This window comes from Microtus oregoni, unplaced genomic scaffold (genome assembly GCF_018167655.1).
Source record: "Microtus oregoni isolate MIOR12 unplaced genomic scaffold, Mior012 000004F_ref0000308, whole genome shotgun sequence".
Lineage (NCBI taxonomy): Eukaryota > Metazoa > Chordata > Mammalia > Rodentia > Cricetidae > Microtus > Microtus oregoni.
In genome coordinates this window covers 53,758,778-53,780,048 of record NW_024543063.1, presented here as the reverse complement: position 1 = coordinate 53,780,048, position 21,271 = coordinate 53,758,778, and positions in this window count along the sequence as shown.

Here is a 21,271-nt window from a genome sequence, read left to right as displayed (position 1 = left end):
TTTTTAATGAAATTAATTAAAAACCCAGTTAATGAGCAGCTTTTAATACAAGAACATGGAAAATGACCATATCTCAAATCCTCTATTTCTGATTCATTTTATCACATTGAAGCAGAAATGACTAAAATATTTCTTATGTATCACCTCAAGTCTCTAAACCATATTTACTATGCTTTCTGGGAAAAGTGAGGATAGAAAAGGTTCAATAATTTTGCACAAGTTTATCAAGGTTTTCTTTATTAACCTGTACCTTAAAATTATTTTCAACAAGAAGTTAACTCTAATTATGAGAACACATTATTATAAATGATTTTGCTCCAATGTTTTTCAGATGAAACAAATATCTGTTAACCAATAAGAAATGTAGAGTGTGTAACCTGAGAATTTAACCTGCACTATTCAAACAGTCAAATTTTGAGCAGTAAGAGCCCATATGTCCAGCAGTTTTTATATAATACTGAGTTTTTCTGCCACATACAACAGTCTATAGATGTTATCATGTTGACATTTTGTCTTATTTGCTTTTTGTTTCTGTGATGAATACTTTGATCAAATCATGTCAGGGAGGAAATGTTTATTTCATCTTTATTCCATGCCACAGTTCATCTATGAGGGAAACCATGCAGAAATCGGGTAGCAGGAACAATCAATTATTAGCCTAGATAAGCTCTTACAGATATTGCTAAGATGAATCAGATTAAACCATTTCCTAATTGAGGTTCCTTCTTCCCCGAAGATTCTAATTGTGTCAAATTAACAATAAAAGTGAATCAGCACAATTGATTCCTCACCAACTTGATACATAAACACATCACTGTTAAGCTATAATGCTTCCTTTATTATTTTTTTGCCAAGATCTCAGGCTAATATCATAACATAAGCACAATAAAACTTTAAAAGTTCAGAGTCTTTAAAATCTCTAAGTCTTTAAAAGTCCAATATCTTGTTAATATTACATATGTAGACTCCTGTAGAATCAAAAACAGGTTATATATTTCTTATTCTAGAAAGTAACAAGGAGGTAAAATTTAGAATCAATTTGAAGCAAACCCAAAATGCAGAAATAAAAATCAGAATTCATTACCTCAGTATCCAGCATTTGTGACTCCCTCATGATCTTCTGTGTCCAAAGGCTTGGTATGATGGCTTGAAAGAAATTGGCCAGTTTTGACTCATATGCTTGAATACGTGGTCCCCAGTTGTTAGAACTATCTGAAAAGGAGGAATAGGTGTGACATTGTTGGAAAAGGTATGCCAAGGAGAAGTATGAAGAGAAAGGTAAGGGGAGAAAGGCAGGAGGAGGCTACGAATGTCTTCTGCTTCTTCCAGTGTGGTTCCTTTTCTATGCTCGCAATCAGTAATAAAGACATGAGTTCTCATCTATTCATCTACAATACAGTCCACTTCTCTCTCTCTGTCTTCCACAGAACCCACCACAACTTATCTGATACACTCATGCCAGCTCCACTCCACACCTCCCACTGTCCTTGAAGGACATAATATGGTTTTGCAATCTTCAATATCTTTATGTCTTCACTGCAGCTGAGGCTTCTTCTTTACCAATGACCTCTCCTGGTTTCTTCTCATGGACTCCAACCCTACCACATCATACAAGGCTTACTTTATCTGAATTTCTGTCAGCCTTCATATTATCTAAATTTCCATAGAATAGCTCAATTATCACCGAGCACTCATCAGATTTCCCAACTCAAATTTCCAGATGCTTGCACAGTCATTACCCAAAATAACTCAGTCAGATTCGTCACAGTAACACTCCACTTTTCGTGATCCCCATTTTTGTTCTATCTATAACTGTAGTATAAACACTAAAGTAAAGTTACTTTGAGGGGGAAAGGCTTTATACAAATTTACCCTTTAGGGCAATAGTTCACTACTGAAGTAAGTCAGGGCATGAACTCATGGCAGAAACTGGAGAAGAAACTGTAGAAAAATGCTACTTACTGGCTTGCTCACAGACTAATGCCTAGATAGCTTTGTTATAGAGTCCAGACTTACCCGAATAGTGATGTTACTGCCCAGAGTGAGTCTTCCCGTCAATCGTCAATAATGGAATATATTGAAGGCCTGAAAACAAGCCAATTGTATCTGGAAAATTCCTCAACTGAGGTTCCCTCTTCCCATGTGATTCTAGGTTGTATCAACTGGATGATAAAAGTTAATTAACAAAACATATAGCCAGTCTAAAACAATGAAAAAGCTTTATCATCTTTATTACTTTTGAAATAAATCTTTGCAATCCAGTGTAAATCTGCATATACATTATACTGCACTATGAAATAGTCATTGTTTTACTTAAATAGACTGATGTAAACCATAAAGTTTTATACCATAAACTGAACTAAAACTAAAAATATTGCATCCATGCACAACTTTAAAAAGTTAATTTTCAAAAACATGTGCAGAAAGGTGTGCTTTAATATGAATATACTATAGGTACATGTGACAAATTTGACTACTTTCAAAAAGCATTAAATGAAATTGCATTTTCATTTCAACTCCCCAAAAGTTAATCTTTTCCTTGGTATTTGTATATCAGTCCATTAATATATATTCAAGACTTTGGTTTGTTTGTATGTCTTAGATTTTATGTGCTTTTGGAGTTGCCATTTTTTTGTAAAGTTTTAGTGAGTTTGATTTCAGCTGTGACAATCAGCACAAAAGGTCATTTCTAATAGGCTGTGTCAATACCTCCCTCAGAGTTGCTCATGACACTTGAAGCCCTTATACAGAACAAGGTTAAGTAGGTTGACAAGTGTGGTAGAAACCACAGTTTAGCCTCTTTGAAGTAAAAATGCTTTCTGAAGTGTAATGTATAATGGTTCTGTCTGTTAAAACAGGGTGCTTGGTAAAAGATGAATCAGCAGTGATCTGCTGTGGCACAATGGTCTTATATCCTGTCACTTGTATTATTTTAATAAATGCTGATTGGCCAATAGCTCAGCCTAGTGTTTGGCTGTGTATCTTTGCATCTACTTTCATCAGTTACTGGATGAAGGTTCTATCATGATAATTGATTAGCTGATTGCAGGGGAAGGTCAGCTTAGACATCTTCTCTACTTTTGCCTGGAGTCTTAAGTGGCACCATCCTTGTGGTTTCCTGGGAATTTCCCTAGCCCCAGGTTTCTACCTAAGCCCATGATTGTAGTTGGAGGCTGTTTGTTCATTTCTGGCTGCCCAGACTCCCAAAAGAATCCCTCAGAAACTATGCCATTTGAATCACTACTTGCCTAATTGCTTAAACATATTTTTAGCTAGCTTTATACATTTGGTTAACCCATTTCTATTAATCTGTGTCTTGCTACTTGGCTGTGGCTTACTGGCAAGTTTCCATCTATCACTGGCAGAGGCTACATGGCTTCTTGTTGACTCCACCTTCTTTTTCCCAGCAGTCTCTTTAGTCTCCCAACATTTATAAACAATCATTAGAGAATTTGGGCATAGTTATCTCCAAACTTCTTCATGCTTTTTGTTGGATGAAGTAATTTTTGGGTTGGCTTATGTAAGTCTTCTGGCGGGGGAGAGGTGTTCTTGGTCCATCAAACCACATGAGCCTGGTAGGAATCCACAGGTTCTCATCCTCCAAGGAAACAAAAGAAGAACCTCTTTTCCAAAGCAATATATCCTTAGACTCAAATTTGGAAGTCAAGTTACCTTTAAAACACATATGTTAGTTTAATTTAGTAGCCCATACAATGAAATATATCTCTGTATTTAGCTCCTTCATAGTCAAATAATTTAAAGAAAACACAATAGTATACACAATCCATACTCTTTGTGTATATTCCATCTTTATGTGGCTTATTTTTCTTACTCTATTACTTTTTTTACTAGTTTAATATTTATTTTATCTTTTCTCTTTGATCTATGACTGCCTGTGCTCTTTTATATTTCATTTACTTTATTTTTACTCTTTTTTTCTCTGTCCCAAGCCTATGTACATTTTCAACACACTTTGTCTCATTTAGAGGTTGTTTATGTCCGAATCTGTCCTATTGAGTATCTGCCATTATTTCTCTCCACTCTCATTAGTCAATTCTCCCACTAACTTTATTAAAGTTGTTGGAAATTCTCCAAGGATTTACTTAATGGCCAAATATGTTGGGGTACCTCTTGAAAAAATATTTTTAAATTATTAATTTTAATTTTCCTCCTTAACTAACATCAAAATCTAAGAGAGTCAACCATGAAAGAAAAAAAAATGCAATTGTTTTCATAGAGCATACTTTTCTTCTGATATTTTTTTGTTGTCGAAATTACCAGGTTGATATAAACTGAAAAATCTTCCATTGAGTGTACTTCTTCTTATGGAAGTCTATCAAACAAACAAACAAACAAACAAACAAAAGACAGAAAATGTGGCCTCTTCAAGCACAACTCTGACATGTGTCTCACCTGAACATTTCTCTCTAGAAGCTTTAAACCATGAATGTTCAAAACGTGTAGAACATATAACAATGTGTGAACCTTAATTTTGAGTGGCATTAATTGGCGCTAAGTATTTGTTTGTTTAATTTTGTGTAAACTAAGATTTACAGAGGATCTCAACAGATAGGAAAGATGTAGTCATGAGTATGTGTCAATCTTATTAAACATAGTATATGCAAAGGTGAAAGACTGAATGAGAATATTGGGTGTCCAGAAAATGGAAGTCACAGTTCTTTCGTTAATACCACTTGTGCATTTGTGTGGGAGGAGGAGGATTAGCCACATTCAAGCACAATTGGCCACTGCATCTTTTGTGCGGAGCTTATGCTGTGGTGACATTATTCTTTTGTGTCTTCATGCAAAGGCTCAGGGCTCATCTATGTGCTTGATTGAAAGGCAGCAAGAGCATGTGCCTGCACTCAGTGGAAGGAAGCTGGGTCTGGCTGAAAACAAAACAAACAAACCCAATAAAATTTAAAGACGAAAGAAAGGAAGAAAGAAACCAGTCCTATGGTGGGCACAAAAGCTTAGCTCGGCAAGAATGTTAAACCCTATTTCATTTCTCAGCCGCTGAATTTAAAATGAGATCGGGGAAGCGTATGTTGAGAGGAGTGAAGCAATTTCAAGTGACAGAGTTCAAAGGAGGTAGTTATGCCTCTCCAAACAGGCCCTGAATCGCCTTTACTGATATTTTTCACTTAGAAATAAAGAGTTCTTTTGAGCCCATCACCTAACTTTTGGAAAAATGGCTTATACAGATGGAGCATTTTTTTTCTTTCTTTTTCTGAAAGGCCTCCATCACAGTAATTGTAAGCTATATTCATTTGGCATTCCATAAATGTTTATTGAATGCTACAGTGTATTAGTAGCTAGAGGAACAATCCATATTTCAAATATATTTACATGCAATTTACAAAATGTTATATATTGTTAAATATACCCTTTTCAAGTATAAAAGTGGTAATAAGTTTGATTTTAAATATGTTTATTTGTTTAGCTTAATAGATAAGCTAATATAATAGATGCATTGTTTATATATAATAGATAATACATTAGATATATTGTTTCATAAGCAATTCTTTAATATAAAAAATATTGATACATTTACTTAAAGAAGATTATCTAAATTAAGGATGTAAATAGCTCAACTGTTATAATTTTGCCTAGGATGCAAGAGCCATGGATTCAAAAGCAGGCATTGGACAAATCATGTGTGGTGGCATATGTCCATAATTCTACCACTTTGGGCATTAGCAGATATATGCAGAAGTAAAGGTTCTCCACAATACGATGATTCAAGGGTAAGCTGATCTAGAAATGCTTCCGGATCTGACACCACACCCCTCACTCTGCAAAACAAAGCAAAGCAGAGCAAGACATAAAAACAACAAAAAGCCAACGAAAATGCAAGTCATAGTTGAGGCTCCTGTGAAGCATGAAACTGAGGCTGCGGTTTTATATAACTGACATCTCTTCGTTGGTTCATCACCTTCTCATTGTAATTTAGATTGGACAAGATTCAAACAGCTCCGAAAGAAATAAATCTCTACTTACCTTTCGATTAGAACTTGGCAAATAATGAAGATTTATACCTTCTTAGTGAAATTTAGAATAAATTGCTAAAGTAACATAATTATATTAAATAACTTTATTGTGAAAATGTTTTGAATAAATTCACATAATACACGGTCATTGATATTTTCCATACGACGTTCTAAACAATGGGGTGAGAGGAGTCTTAATTATTGTTTGGTCAGAAGTCTCACCCCAGCGCCTGGCATCCAATTCAAGGCCCCTCCCCTGGAAGTTGCCTTGGTCCAGATTCCACCTCTGAGAAAGCAGTGCCCCTTCCTCAGGGAGGGTCAGGACCACTCCCACAGGCTATTTAGGCTGTCCCCCCCCCCTGAGAGAATGAACACGTGGTCTCTGGGTTTAGCATAGTCTCCCCTTTCCTCAAGTCTCCTCAAACATGGGTATCTTTTTTTTTTTTTCAGTCTAATTTGGTCTGATAGGAATTATTTGCATCATTGGAGATGTGCCTTTAAGAAATATTCCTAACAATCATGAGTTTCATAATTATGTACTATGATTGTTTGACACCTTACTGAGCAAGCCTGCACACAGATGGATGTCACTTGGCTTATTCCTTCTGTAGTTCTTCCTTGGACAGTCCCATGTGACCAGGCACATCTTTTCCTCTTGGGAACTTTGGGTTATGACCTGGATTTTCAATAGCTGTGTTCCTGAACCTACCATCTTTATCATAACATAACAAAAATAAGATGTTGGGCACATTCTAGCTGGTTGGGCATTGCTTCAAAAGAGTTGGCTATTTTTCAGAAATAATGATAAAAGCCTTGTCTGTGAATTAATTATGTATTTGCAAATGAACTAATATTATGTTGCTATCTTGACATACTTTCTTTTGGTAGGCTTTTGCAGCCCTGAACTGCTGTTGCCTTGTATTGATACAGCAGGACCAGAGCTAAGAGCATCCCTACCCCTTGGGCCTGACTACATCACCTAAATCACTCAGTTCCAAGCCTGCATCCAGATGGATGACACTTGTCTTATTCCTTCTGTAGTTCTTCCTTGGACAGTCCCATGTGACCAGGCACATCCCTTCCTCTTGGGAACTTTGGGTTAGGACCTGGATTTTCAATAGCTGTCTTCCTGAACCTACCATCTTTATCATAACAGAATAAAAATAAGAGGTTGGGCACATTCTAATTATTTATCCTGGAGTGGTGTCTATGAAGGTAGTCATCATGAAGAGATGAAAAAATGGTGTTAGAAAAGGTTAAGAAAAATGATGGGTGTGGGTGGAAATAGAGAAGGATTAATTGAGAGTAAGAGCAGTTGTCATGAGCTAGCAAAGTAAGAAAGGACGGATACGTAGAGATACTCAGCTGCAGCCGTCCCGTGGGGACAGGGGCATTTTAATGTGACCTGGTTTGTTTTCATCTCTGAGTATAATCATGAATTCTGTTCTTGGGTGCTCTGTAGTATTAATGCTCTGTAGACCATTTTCAGCATTATCTAATGAAAACTTTGAAAGTTAAAACAATAATTATAGGCTATAGGATGCTCTAGCCTTAAAGATTAAGTTAGGTGAAAGAAAAAAATGTCCAAATAAAATACTTATCTGTAAGTTCCTAAAGCAAGATCATTAACAAAGTCCAGTATGAGTGAAGAAACCCAGGTGTCCATCAAAATGCAAATATACAGACAAATTAAATAAATCTATTTGCCATGAAGGTATCAGAATACTAGTCTACAATCAAAAGGAAGAAAATGGACAATTGAAACTGTTGGAAATACATTATTAAAATCTATTTTGAGATTTTTATGCTGAGAGATGCAAACAACAGATTTCATTTATAGGAAATACACAGTAATTTGTGGTGAATAAGTATAGGTAAAAAACCATCTGCGGCTCTGGGAAAGGAGAAGAATATTGAAAATTCATATGTTAATAACACTTATAAGTGATAGAATAGATCAGGATTTAATTTTCTTGAAATCTTGCTGGCGCATGGAACCACTGAGTATCATCAAGTGGATGCAGTTATTTTTAATTATATTCTTTTGCATTTTAATAAATGCATATTACTTTTATGGAGTCAATAATAAATAAGAAGAAAGGATATATCCAAAACACAGAGGACCTGAGCAACTTGCTAAGCCAAACTAACCTTAGAGTGGGATTCTGGTTGGAGTGTTTGTCAGTTTTTGTTTTTTTCTATCCTCACATCATTGTCTCTTTCCAACCCAACCTCTGAAGGGAAAACAACTTTTCAGGAAATTTTCTCTTTTTCTTTTGTAGAATTATAACCATTTAGCATAGCATTTATTATGCTATTAACTTTTATATTCAAACGTCTTCCAGGTTCCTTACAGTGCTATAACTTTCAGGTAGGAGATATAAAAATAAGACATTTATTTGAAAAACTCATATGACAGGAAGTCTTCAAATTTTATGTGTGAATTTTTAGAAGAAGCTGCTGAAGAGTCTCATATGATATGAATAAGACATGTCTTCGTTCAAATTGGGCTGCTAGAATTATGTCAAGCATGGATTTTATTTCTAGGATAACTCAATAACGATTTGCAAGTTGAATGTGTGGTTCTCGTTTTCAGTTGCCTCAGTAGTGACTGTGTGCACTCATGGCCCCTTTCTTAAGGCGTATGGTTACATGGAGCTCCTAAAGTGCTTCTAGTCTTTCTGTGTTATAAATCTACAGAGACTGAAAACACATGCATTTTAACAAGGATTTTACATGTTAGGGTATTACACAGCAAGCATATGACTGAATAAATACAGAGCAAACATTCTGGAAGTTCTTTCAATAAGTTGGGATTTTTTTTTTTTTTTATCTAGCATCAGGTGGTTTTGAGACAATTCTTTTAGTTTTTCCCTCCAATTTGCATTTCTATTACATGATGAGGAAAACTACTTCATAAGCTGATAGTTATACACAGTGAACCAATGTTCAAGCAGCTCTGATTTCTTAGTACGTCTTTCTTGTGATTCTGAATGGTAGTAAAATGCTGAGAGTCAGGATGAGTGAAAGAAAATAAAAGTGAGTGACTGGCAATGACAAATGGGATTAATTAAAAGGGTGTGCCAGATCAAAGATTCAACTTGGTATGACCTGCTAATCTTAGTATAAAATTCTATCACAGGTTTATACTTTACTCAAATGCAAAGCAGGGTAACTTTTTAATAAAACAGAAACAAAGACATCTATTTTGTCTCAGTGTTATTTAAAGTTCCTGCTTAGTGTAGGCTTTATCATATCAATGTAAATTAAGAAAAGGAGGTTTAGGTGGCAAATTTGCAAGGAAAGAGTTGTTATAAGGCTATGACTTCATCTGTATGACTTCACATTTGAGTTGATTACCATTTAAAGCACAGCTCATCTTCTCATTAGATGTACATCACTGGGGTTTAGTACAGAACTCCTAAGCAAGTGAAGCTTTCTTTTCTCCCCCATTCAGTGTTAGGTCTAATGGTACTCACCATATCCTGGTGGCTTTACTGGGGACATTTGAGACACATCTGTGTTTTGAATATCTTTCTGTTTCCTGCTAACAAATTTCATGTTTTGTTTTGTTTTGTTTTTTTTGAGACAGGGTTTCTCTGCATAGCCCTGTCTGTACTGGAACTTGCTCTGTAGGCCACGTTGGCCTTGAACTCACAGAGATCCACCTGCCTCTGCCTCTTGAGTGTTAGAATTAAAGGTATGTGCACCACCACCCAGCACAAATTTAAAATTTTATTTAACCTATTAGTTTGAAAATTATATCTGTCTTACCAATGACATAATTTGCAATTTAAACATCCTTTAAACTTTAATATCATATTAGACATACTCATGACAGTCTACTCTGAACTATCCAAGGGTTAAAAAACACTGTTAAATGGTTGATCTGTGTGTAGACATAAACAAAATATTTCATTATGAAAGGCTTGTCATGCACTATTCAAAGAATCTAATTCCTGAATATTTATTTATTTTAGAGACAGGGTTTCTCTGTAGCTTTGGAGCTTATTCTGGATCTAGCTCTTGCAGACCAGATTGGACTTGAATTCACAGAGATCTGCCTACCTCTGCCTCCCGAGTGCTGGGATTAAGGGTGTGTGCCACCATTGACTGATATAATCCCTGAATTTTAGGACACATTATGCCGCTATCTTGGATGCCTGTTATATTAGTCAAATCCAAATATAATTAAATCTGTCTATATGTTTCTAGTTATAAAAATCTTTAAAGTTAATGCTCGCATGTGTACTATTAGCGCCATATTATAACTCTCTCATTTGTTCTTAGTATCAATTTTTCCAAAAAATAGTCAAGTAGTAGAATTGTTTCAAGACTTTTCTGAATTAATTTAAATTTACTTAGAATCAGTAACTTGTCAAAATGAGTAAGAAGCTTAATATCTGTCATTTTGAAGTTTCTTTTACTTTTACTCTGTAGCAATTGGAAACAAAATCTCTCATCATTTTTTGTCACTGCTCATAGCTTCTTTCCTGAGAACCCTGTCCCTTGTTCTTACTATAATCTCTATGCTCCAGAGCAGTCTGTATGCTCCCCAAAGTCAATGTATTAGGGTTAAGGTTAGGGTAAGGAGGTTATACTTAGGGGCACAGGAAGGGATAGGAGTTATGGTTATGGTTACTATTCGGATTAGGGATAAAGGTTAAGGGATTAGGGTTATGGATTAGGGAGTAGGGTTTAGATTGGGGTCAGTAGTTAAGTTTAGGGTTAATATGCAATGTGGAGGAAGTTTTGAGATCAGCATAGGTTGTATTTCAAGTTTTTAGACAATACGAAGGATCTAGTGAGACACTGTCTCAAATAAATATAGCACTTTGTATTTTTCATCCAGGTAGGCATATGATAATGTCTCTGCAAATTAGCAGTCTCCACCGAACTGACTTCAATGGTTCTACAGCTTTCAGGACACAAAATCTTACTTTCAGTTACTAGATTTCCCTATGTCAAGAACTGAGCCTTCTCTCTCCATTTCCAGTGTACTTTATACCTTTACTTGTACCTACCATTGGGCTCACAGACTGACAGGAAAAAGGATCAGGCAAATCATCGGTCCTTTGTTCTAAGAAGGTCATAGAGTGTTTTTAACTGTGATGAAAAGTAACAGAAAGAATGTGTTTCTCATAACAGAAAGGGAGAAAATTGGCAATTTCCCGTTTATATCTGAGTCTTTCAAAGGGATGTGAGGAGACTAGTATTTGGGAAAGACAACAGTTTGCCTGAGTCTGAGTAATGTCTTCCCCTTTCAAGTGCCAAAGCCTTGCCATTGTCCTCTTGACACAGCTATGTACGGGGGCTGTTTATCATCCAACACTCCTCATTGCATTGCTGAAGATTTCAGTCTGACTCCTTTCACATTTTAAAATTACCTGTCTGCTTCCTGGGACCTGTTGTTGACAGCCGAGATTTATAAACATAAACTAATATAGCACTGTTCTTTTCTTCACACAATTAACACACAGTCATAGGATTTTTATTATCAATCTTTTTGACCAGGTCATGCTTTACGAAATTGGCAGTCAGACTCATTTTACTCATGATTTTCTTCTGAAATGATAAATGAGACATGCAAGTTCCTTAGTAACTATTCGAATATATAAATGGAAGAAAACCTTCCACTTCTTCTTTGGCATTAAAGATATACATTGATGGATCACTTTCTATCCCCTATGATAAAGAAATTTCACAAAATTTATAACCATCTCTTCAATGTCACCAAAGCGATCAATAAGTATCTGTACTATATGTGTTGTGATATTTATCCTTTGTATTATCAGTAATGGAATGGAGCTTCTTCCTTACACAGCTGATGTCAACAGTAGAGACCATACAATTAGACAATAATAATAGTGACCAAACAATGACAACACACACACAATATGCATAAGTATATGTATATATACACACACATACATACAAATACATACAGTAACTAAAGCAATACAGTATGTTGCTTACTTCAGAGTCCTAAGGACTTAGTATGAAGAAAAAGTTGATAGCTTTTTCCAGAAAAAGTTTCATAACAAATATAATAACATTCACATAGATAAGCATATATGCTTACATACCAACATACATAAATATTCAAATAGATACATGGATGTTGATATTTTGAATTATTACAACTTTTTTCAGAGCATAGAAATAGCACATTATTTTCTCTATCTATAGCTGCATACTATGTTGCTACAACATATTATGTTACTACACAAATTAATTATGAAGCTTTGGATTACAAATTTCAACTTCTCAGGACTTGGTGGATTCTGCTGTCCTACACCTTTGCATTTTATCATTATGAATAAAATTATATGATGCAATTAAATATTCAAAAGTCCTATTTTTATTATTCCTAAAGATGGTAGAATTTGATGAAAAGAAATCCTTCCCAAAGCATTCAAATTTTCTGTTTTTATGTAAAAATTGAATAATCCTTTTAAATACAACACTTTCCTTTATATACTACAAATTATTCTGGTTTTCTAATCATGGAAATGAATATTATTTTTACTCCTTAATTTTTAATGCAACTTCCATGACTATCATTTCGTTACAAGAGGGAAGCACAAAATTATATTCTTTGAATGAACTTAGGGTTGTATTGATATTTCTAATAATAACAGATGAGATATCAGTAGCCAAGAAAGTGTTCCCAATGTTAATATTGCCATTATCTTCCTCAGTGAATTTCAAGGCTGTAAAAATTGTAATGAGCTCAATTCTCTTGTAATATACATTTCCTCTATTGTTCTTTTGCAATATTGAATCACCTGCTGAAGACTTGGGAAGCTAAAATATAAAACTGCTATTAAAAAACAGCCAGCTTATCAATGAAACTTTAGGATATATCTTCTTATTTAGCAGCCACGTTGAAAGAACTTAAAAATTAAAGCAACATTTTACATATTGAGGTGTTCAAGTTTGGTCTCTTCATCATATACAATTATTCTTTATTGTCTGCACGCTGAATCATAATCAACAAATTCAAAATATCTCCTTAATGTCAACCATATGTTAATTGTGCTCCACAAGTTTGTTTGGATTTATCAAGGCAATTATTTATTTATGCATAATAATTATTTGTAAATGCAGATTTATATTATTCTTTTCTCAGAGTTTATAGTCAGCATGCAGTTAAATACCAAAAACGTTGAACAAAACCAAAAACCTATTCTGGAAGTCTTCAATGAACACCCACAATGTCAGTGAATCTCCCCTGAGTCCCACTGCACATACATTGACATCGTTTTAGTCACATAGACAGCATTCACAATTTGTTACAATATGTGTTTGTATGTCCCTGTCTCCTTATAGGCTCCTGCAATATTTTGTATTTAGAAAAATTTGCATTTATCAATCTACTTAAATGAATGGATGGTAGACAAATGCAATGAAATTTTAAATGTTATTACTTTTCATGCAATCTATCAGACTCTAACTTCTCTTTTATGCACAAAATATGTGAGAAAGGTGTGTGTGAAGTATTTTTCCTCAAGTTCAAATTCAGAAATTGTTTGACATCACTCTTAAATGAAAGATCACTATATCAAGAAGAATGAGAAAGTCACTCGCAAAACTTTGACTTTCCTCTAACAGGCACTTCTGTAAATTGCTTTTCTGTAAGATGTTTCTTCAGAGAGTCATGGCTGATTTCATAGAATGCTCGATAAGCATTGTTACACATCTTTGAATTTCTCTGCTGTCTCGAAATCCTTTTTAGAATATGAATAAGGAGTAGGACAAACAAAGAAATAGTGACTGGTTTAAAATTCATGCATCTGATGCTCATATTTGAGTACCCTTTTTAAATATCCATCTGTTTACTTTTGACATCCCAAGGAAACAGTAAATCAGATCATTAATGCATTTAAACACAGGGTCATCTGGCTTTGTTCATCTAGGATGCCATTAGGAAAATAATTTAGTCAGTCTAAACTTAACAGTTAACTAGATTTTCTTTCTATGATGTGACTTAAACGCTCTATTACTCTTAAGATTTCACTGGAATTTGTCTGGACCATTGGCAAAGCATGATTAGTATATTGATAGTTTCAATATAAAATAATTGAAATCTGTTAGTCATAGAAATGAAGTAAATGATAGTGTCAAATGGGAGTCTAGGTCACAAATCACGCAAACATCATGTGGACACAGTGAAATCTCTGTTACACCATTTCTACCTGATAAACAACAGAAAGAGATACAGGGAGCAATGCATTTGATGACTGTTCTGTAGGTATTCTTCAATTGCTTGCAAAGGTAAAACTACAACTTAAGGTGGACCTTTCCAGCTGAGGAAACATTCTAGCAGCTCAAAGTAGCAAACTGCTGAATATAAAGGTGACTAAATTTGGAAATCAGTGTAGCTTTTTATAGTGAATGATTTTGAAATGGCAGAGTATGAGGATTTAGAAAACAGAGAAGAGTAAGGTAGCTCTTCGATTCTGATACTCCTTTTTATCTGCTCTTTCTGGTCATTCCTGTTCTGTTTCATTCTCTTGAGGACAGATTTGGTTCTCCAGTTCTTACACTATCCTTTCTATTCTACATTTCAGCCAGCAAAATTCAGATAAGACAGATGCAGCTGGCCAAGGGATTTTAGAGTTCTGCCTGCTGAGAATTTGAGGGTTTGTAGGTAGAAGATTCTTCATCGTTAGCAGAATTTCATTTAAGCAGCATGCATCTGTGTCCATGTGTAACACAAACACATATGCACCAATTCTACCTGTCTATGCCAAAGTTTCACACACTGGTGACCTTTATACCTGATGTGTCTGCTCACTTGCAAAGCATGACATGATTCCAGAAAAAAAATACAGCTTCTAACTAGAGAAATACTAATTTAAATATTTTAATGTTTTATCTCAGTACTGGGAAGAAAATTATAGATTGCCATTTTTGCTAAACCCTTCATATTTTTAAATACCATAGAAAAACAATAAACATATTTATATTTTTAATACCTTCAGAAATAATTTTGCTGCAACTTGAATCTAAAAGGCTATCTTTATGCCATTAAATATAGGTAAGTTAAAATATGTCTAATGATTAGTTTAGTGCTAAGTAAAGAGTAATTACTAAATAAATAGTAATACTATTCCAGGAATGAGTGTTAATTGTACATATATTAATGAGCATCTTAAATGCAAAAGTGAGATTTACCTGAAACAGAAGCCTCAATGTTATGTTAACTCATTGCTGTTTAGCCTTGATTAACTGATCCTTTTAACCTTTCCTACTGGTACCATCTTGTTGATGTATGAGAGCAACCTCAAGGATCAACAATATGTCAGAATTTCCTTCTTCTACAGGCTAAATGTTTTTTATTGTATCTATACAACACACTTTGTAAATTCTTTTACCAGTGATTGTAACGTACATTGTTTCTTAAGTGAATGTGTTGTGTGTAGCTATGTAATTGGAGACAAAACATTTTATCCTTCAGAAAAGGTCTTTAAGATACAGGATACTCTAATGAGAAGAAACGTATCATCCTGTGGGGAATCTGGTGAAGCTAAAAAATAAGCAACTCAAAGGGTTTAGGAAATTCTTTAAGCAAGAGTAGATGAAATAGGCTCCTGTCTCTTCAAATATATATTTATGGATTTTAATATTAATTTATAATATTAACATTTATGTGAATACTAATATCCATATGTATTAATAAGAATATCTATATGACTAGTATATAATGTTCATAGACACTCTCAGACAAGCTGACCTGCCCAAAAGAGGGTAAAAGCAATTGAGCTTCCTGAAAGAGATCCTCCTTAAACTTTAAAATGTGTAGGGAACATCAAGTTTCTAGCTTTTCTGAGCTATTACCTTTCTTGGTTGGACTTTTAGTGAGGTGCCTATCTTTGAATTATTTATGATTTTCTAATTTCCACACCCCAGGACCTATAATTAATCTTAGTAAAATTTGCTGATTTGCTGGAGAGTGGCCTACAGCGACATCTGATGTGCTGGTGGCAGCTTGGCCTCTGGTTTAGCAATGGGTCTCCACCCAAGCTGGGGGCTGGGACACAGCGACAAGGAGAGGATCTGGTATCAGGTGAAATAGTCATAAATCACCCTCTAATCTAGCTGGCTAACCACTTTTCTATAGGCCCCCTCTTATCTTTCAATCTGTCTATCTAACACCTGTCTCTAAATATAAAGACAAGAAAATCAGTCTACAAATCACAATCCCAGAGAACGTAGACAACAACCTAGGACTCTAAGAGAGACATACATGGATCTAATCTACATGGGAAGTAGAAAAATAGAGGATCTCCTGAGTAAATTGGAGCAAGGGGATCTTGGGAGAGGGTTGAAGGGGAGGGGAGACTCTGGGAGGTAAGAGAAAAAATGTAGAATTCAATAAAAGTCAATAAAAAGAACCATTTATTTAAATATAATTACTAGCATAGAAACACATATATTGTTTATTTACATGAATTTTCCTTTCTTTTCTTTAAACTGTTTGCATATTTAGTTCTAATAAACATGATCTTTATAGATGGCACACAGAAGGTTCTACTTATCTCTGATGCTTGCTTGTGTGGTTAATGCATTTATTCTTAAACTGCTTAACACTAAAAGGATCTAAATTCTCTTATTTTATAACTTATTTATATTTTCTGGATAGCTTACTGGCTTCTGTCCCTTAATTACAGTTTTCATTTGTTCTTAGGTTATTGATAGTAGAATAATTTTAGGATAATTTTAAGTTTTATTTCTCATTTGTCTTTAAGTACTTCTGGGTTTTTTATTATTTCTATTTGTTTTTGCTTTTTCCTACAAATCATTCTTTAATTTTCTAAAATTTTAATTTCTCTTTGTAAAGAATCAGCTGAAGTATCAGCAAGCACATCTCTTTATGTTTTTTTGATTCTGATTTTTTATAACTAGGCTTAGGTATTTGATTTTGTACTTTTCTTATTTATTTTGTGTCCTTTAAAAGTCTTAACATTTAATATGAATGTTACAAAATGGAAAGAGAGGGAACATTTAAGATGTGAAACAGATATTAACCTTTTCAATTCTTTGAAAGTCCTTTGGCTTGGATGATGGGTAGGGTCTTGTCACATAGCAGATGTGAACAACCAAGAAACACAGCCAGTTATTTGTATCTCTGTAGTCAGAAGAAGAAGTTACAGAAGAGACCTACTTTGTTGAAGAACAATGTCTTTCTGCCTACTTGGCTCACCTGACCTATATGCAAGGTATGACTTGTATGACTCTCTATATGGCTTCTGTAGGGTGTCGAACTAGTGCCATGTTGGAAAGTCAAGATGATTTAAATTCATTGGAATTTCTCCCCAGTCCTACTTTTGAGTTTTAAATGATTTTCTAGACTCCAGCCTTCAGTAACTCAAGAGTTTTGAAATAATTAAATGAAATGGATCCTCATAACTATTTTATCTATGTGAGGAATAACAATTTCCATAGTTGTCTCCTCTATCATCCAAGAAGTCATCATCACAATATATGTTCTGTTTCTATAGATACATAACAAGATCAAAAGATGATTCATGGGTAGCCTTTTCTGTTCTTTTTTAATTTTTTTTAAATTTATTTATTTATTAAAGATTTCTGTCTCTTCCCTGCCACCACCTCCCATTTCCCTCCCTCTCCCCCTATCAAGTCCCCTTCCCTCTTCAGCCCAAAGATCAATCAGGGTTCCCTGCCCTATGGGAAGTCCAAGGACCACCCACCTCCATCCAGGTCTAGTAAGGTGAGCATCCAAACTGCCTAGGCTCCCACAAAGCCAGTACGTTCTAACATAAACATATACACCAATAAATTTTTTAGAAAGTTCTTATCTTGATATTGACAATTTTTTCTGTCGTCCACTTGCATTTGAAAGCCTTCCCTTAGCCTGTGTAACCTAAATGATACATATTCATGTTTGGTTCACAAAAACAAACCAACAAAAAACAAAAACAAACTGTTTTGGCATCATTAACCAATAAAGATTAACTAGAAAATGCTGGAAGTTTAAGGATTCTGGCTTAGTGAAATTTTCTTACGTCATAAAAATACTGTCATGTTAAACGGTAAGGACTTCTCTGCAAGGAGAACCTTTAAATCGAGTTGGGATGAAAACAACTTGTCTGTAAGTGCTTTGTCTAGGAATCCAGTTGAGGATCTTTCACTATTCACTCCCACATACTTACGCTGAATTCATGAAGGAGAAATGAACTCAAATCGCCTTTGTCAATTAACTGAGTTATCAGTCAATCGTTACACGTGGTATCCTTTGTAGAGCAGATGATTCTAATTTTAATCGTGCATTACTAGCTTTATGTTTGAGATCTAAAATATAGATAAGTTAGGTAAAGGCTAATTTATGACATAAATGTTTGGAGTTACAATTTTATTGTATTAATTGACCAACAATATGAAGGAATTCAAGTGGCTATTAAAATTTTCCAGGCCGGGCGGTGGTGGCGCATGCCTTTAATCCCAGCACTTGGGAGGCAGAGGCAGGCGGATCTCTGTGAGTTCGAGACCAGCCTGGTCTACAAGAGCTAGTTCCAGGACAGGCTCCAAAGCCACAGAGAAACCCTGTCTTGAAAAACAAAATAAATAAATAAATAAATAAATAAATAAATAAATAAATAAAATTTTCCAAATTTCCTTCTGTATTGTACACTATCTAGGAAAGGTTTGACTTTACAGAACAAAAATGACAGTAAAAGTGACAAATCATGGCTAGCCTAGAAATATCATCTCCATCTTTAATCCAGATAAATGATAGCAGACTTTGGTTGTTTCATTGTCTATCCCAGGACACAGATCAAATAGTTCTGAGTCCACAACTAAGCAAAAGTGTGTCACTTTATGGTAAAGGATAAAAAAAAATACTAGTCTATTTCCCTTCCTACTCAGAAGTACAAATCATTTTCCTGAACAATATGACAATGATGTCAAATATAAAGATAAATGAACTTATCTGGGTCATCTGTAAGGGACTTACTTAGTGCCAGTACCACCTTTACAGGATATTTTAGTAAGGTGAAAGAAAAACTAAATCTAACAGCAAATAGGTAAGGAGTGATAGGATTGCTCTTTCTTATTACTTTTTGAATGAATTGGATATTTTAGGAAAAATTGTTCTCTAATAAAATAATATTTACATTGATAAAGAGAAGATCACTGATGGAGTTAGTCTATGCAGGCATATAGTACTTTTCTTGAGGGCAGAGACTAGCAAACAAAAAGCCAGACCTAGATATTGGATACTGACATTCAAATTGTTGGTTTGGGAGAGCCACATAGTAGTCCTTCAACATAAAACATGTCATTGTTCTTATTATTGATTAACCAGTTTAACAAATTGCTAAAACTCTGCAGCAGAGACACTGCATTCTTGGGTCACAATGCAGGAAAAATTTAAGCTGATACTGACAGCAAAGCTTCTTATTTATTGATAGCATTCCCAATGTTGGAGGTTCTATAGAGTCTATGATGTCCTTCAATGGAAGAATGGATGAAGAAAGTGTGGAATATATACACATTAGAGTACTACACTGCGGTAAAAAACAATGAGTTCCCGAATTTTGCATGCAAATGGATGGAAATAGAAAACACTATCCTGAGTGAGGTAACCCAGACCCAAAGAGATTAACATGGGATGTACTCACTCATAATTGGTTTCTAGCCATAAATAAAGGTCACGGAGTCTACAATTGGTGAACCTAAAGAAGCTAAATAAGAAGGTGAACCCAAGGAAAAACATATAGTTATCCTCTTGCCTATGGGAAGTAGACCAAATTGCCGGGGAGAAAATTGGGATCTTGGGGGTGAGGTGGGTTGGGGGTAAGGGGAGATGGGGAGAGAAAAGTGAGAAGGGGAGGATGGGAGGAACATGGGGAAACAGGATGATTGGGATAAAGGAAGGCTGGGTAGGGGAGCACGGAAGCACAATTCTTAGTTAATGGAGCCACTTTAGGGCTGGCAAGAGACTTGAACCTAGAGTGGCTCCCAGGAGCCCAAGGCGATGTCCCCAGTTAGTTCCTTGGGCAGATGAGGATAGGGAACCTGAAACAACCCTATCCTATAGCAATACTGACGAATATCTTGCATATCACCATTGATCCTTCATCTGGTGAAGACTGGAGATAGAGACAGAGACCCACACTGGAGCACTGGACTGAGCTCCCAAGGTCCCAATGAGGAGCGGAAGGAGGGAGAAGATGAGCAAGGAAGTCAGGACCACGAAGGGTACACCCACCGACTGAGACAGTGGAGCTGAACTATTGGGAGCTCACCAAGGCCAGCTGGACTGTGACTGAAAAAGCATGGGATAAAACCGGACTCTCTGAACGTGGCGAACAATGAGGGCTGATGAGAAGCCAAGGACAATGGCATGGGGTTTTGATCCTGCTTCATGTTCTGGCTTTGTGGGAGCCTAGCCAGTTTGGATGTTCACCTTCCTATACATGGACGGAGGGGGGAGGACCTTGGACTTTCCACAGGGCAGGGAACCCTGACTGCTCTTTGGACTGGAGAGGGAGGGGGAGAGGAGTGGCGGAGGGGGAGAAGGGTGGGAGGAGGGGGAGGGAAATGGGAGGCTGGGAGGAGGGGGAAACTTTTTTTTCCTTTTCTCAATAAAAAAATAAATAAATAAAATTGTCTTTTAATGGCAAAAAAAGGAATAAAACAAACAAACAAAAGCAAGCAAATAAACAATAATACTCATCTACTGTCTTACCTAGCTGTGAATCTTGAGAACTATGGTAATGACTGGCCTTAGAAGGTACGTCATGGGAGTAACAGTGGGATGTGTTTTACGAAAATGGTCTATATTTCTTTCTGTTTCTATGATTATAAAAAACGAAAAAAATCTGACCAAACCTAATTTAAGGAAGGAAAGAGTGTTTGTGTTCTTATATTTTAAGATATCACAGTTCTGCATTGAGAAATGTCAGGGAAGGAACTCAAGTCTGGATCCAGAGGAAAGACAACTTCCTATCCCACCCACCATTATCTCTTATTATTAAATACACTTGCATCAAAAAAGTAATCACAAAATTTGGAGAGTGCTGTAGATGGCTTGGCTCCTACTGGCTCAAAATTTACAAGCATTGATACACAGTACATGACCATTTTCCTGGAGACAATGCCACTGCCCTCTTACTTCCATAACATTCAAGACAATCCCTACCAACGTACACATAGAACACCACAAACATACTCATAAAACACCACAAACAGACTCATAGAACAATCTAATATAAGCACTCTCTTCAGTGAAACTTCCCTCTCATGTTATT